We start from the raw sequence: 2434 nt of genomic DNA, 5'->3' as shown, positions 1-2434 counted from the left end.
AAAAAAAAAAAGGCAGAGACATCTCTTTCATGGTAGAAAGAAGAGGCCTAGACAGAATGACCTCAGAGTTCCTAGGGAACGTCTGGGGACAGAAACTCAGCCTCCCAAGGCAGGTGGGGTGTCTTGCCAGGCGCCACCTCTCGGTTGTCTATGACATTTTTAAGTTTTAAAATTTTAATTGAAAATGTTTTGTGTGATTCCTTCTGGAAAGTGTTTCGCTGCTGGCGGGCTTTGGGATTTTTGTCTATACAATAGAATATTGTTTCACAAAGATGTCTTAGCCCCACTTGGCACCTTCCCACTTCTGGGTGAGCAGCCCCTCCAGGCCCTTGCACTTCCTGGATGGACAAAGGCCCTGGCTTCTAGGAGAGGGACAAGCGGCAAGCACCGTCCTCCAGGGACTTGTCTTTATTTTGATCATTGGCTCTACTGTGGACATTTCTATTGTCACCAGGCGTATTCGGAGTAGGCGTCAAGAGGACCCTTATATGTTACAAAAAACAAATGAACAAAAGACTCCCTCTTACCCGCTCCTTAGTTGCTACTCAAAATCTGGCACCTTTGTTTTAATTTTACTTCTCTCCAGTCTATTCCTTACACCTCCCCTCCCTCCCTCCCCATTGGCTGAGACGCCCCCTCCGGCAGAAACCAAGGCATTCTGCTGTCTCCTGGCGCCATCTCCTGGCCTTTCAAAGGCAGGGACATGTGGACAGGTCAGAAGCAAAAGTGGCCAAGCGCGGTATTTGGGTTTGTTTTTTCTTAAGAGGTCCTTTTTAAAAAGGATATTTAAACTCACTAAATATCCCAATTAGTCTAAACCACCTTACAGGAGTTCGCTAAGCGCTCTGAGTTTGTGCGTGTTGGGGGCATACGAGAGTTCAGTGGAGGAGGGAGGCCGATCAAAAGGAGAGAATGACCAACACAGGAGCTCACTCAAACAGCGCGGGCGGCAACTAAATGCTGAGAGGAAAGAACCAACGAGGAGACAGAATTAGGTGGAATTCAATGGCCTAAGAGTGCAAGCAACTTTGTGCCACGAATTTCCTATAGACCCAGAGATATTCTAACTTGATAGATCATCACATTTACTATCACCAGATCGTCTTCTAACAGTTGGTACCGAAGCTGTTAAGCGAACACAAAAGCTCCCAAGAGTTAAAGTCAAAGTCCTTTGCGGGGAGGGAGCGGCCAGAGCTCTTTGGGTTGTTTTTTCTTCAGTTTTCTGGTTCACATTTGCAGACAGATGCAATGTGAGCATCTTATAGACAGCGGACAGGTAAGGGTCTGCGGTCAGAAATGTTACAAATTTAATTAAAAAGGAGTAATTTTGTGTCATGCACTGATTCTGTGCCCAGAACACTGCCTGCTACATAAATATTTGCTGATTGAATGAATGAACCTAGTCATTGGGACATTTATTTACTTTCTTTCTACCTTTGGTATTTCGCAGAATTTTAGACCAGAAGCGTTCTCAGGCACCATTCCAACTGCCTTGTTTATCCTGTACAGACTGGGTTTTGAGGGATGTAGGGGTTCTCCGGTGGTCATATAGCCACTAAGCTGAAGCTGAGCAAGGACTCAGGGACCATTGAACTTCCTCTTGCATCACTGCTTCTCAAATGTCAGCGTTCATCAGAATCACCTGGAAAGCTTGTGAAATGCAGATTTCTGGGCCTCTCCCCACCACAGTGTCTGATTGCGTAGGTCTGGGGTCCGTCCAGAGGTTTGCATTTTCACAGTTTGCTAGGGGATGCCGATGCTACTGGTCTGGGGGACCACGAAGGAAATCAGTGCCCTGCACCAGCTGGAGAAGCAGAGGTAATAAGTGGTTGCCATTCTCTGTAGTGATGCCGGCCATCTGGGATTGTTCTTTGTAGAGGTTAGCAACCATACTTTTGCTAGTTTACAAACATATATTGAGTACTTTGAAGTGCTAGGCACCAGGCCGAGTCCTAGAAATAAAAAATTAATAAGACATAAACCCCACCCTCGAGAATTTCACGATCTCTCAGCAGCTGTAGCTACCTCACCTGATTACTGGAAAACAGTGGTGAGAAGTTCTAATCAGTGGTAGCAAAGGGTTACGAGATCCAAGGCGGGTGGGCAGTGAGCAGTAAGAGTGTCTTCACCTAATGTCAACCATCTTTCCTCAGGATGGGAGCATAGCCAGGTTCTATAAGTGAGAACATAAAAATTGCCACTCAGAAGCGAGCAGACCCATGCTTCACTGTCTCTGAGGGTGACACCAAAGGATAGGTTAGGTCGAAGCAGGATTCTCCTTGATGTATTTATAAATGGCTTTCTTTGCAAGGAGGAAGGAAAAAAGGACACCGTGGTGCCCCAGAATTGTAATTATTTGTTCCATCTGCTCCGGCGGCCACCTCATTCTGCCTGTCTTCTCCCTTCTTCTTATTCTCTCCCATTCATTTAACCC

This window comes from Pteropus alecto, unplaced genomic scaffold (genome assembly GCF_000325575.1).
Source record: "Pteropus alecto unplaced genomic scaffold, ASM32557v1 scaffold106, whole genome shotgun sequence".
Taxonomy (NCBI): domain Eukaryota; kingdom Metazoa; phylum Chordata; class Mammalia; order Chiroptera; family Pteropodidae; genus Pteropus; species Pteropus alecto.
This window is presented reverse-complemented; position numbering follows the sequence as displayed.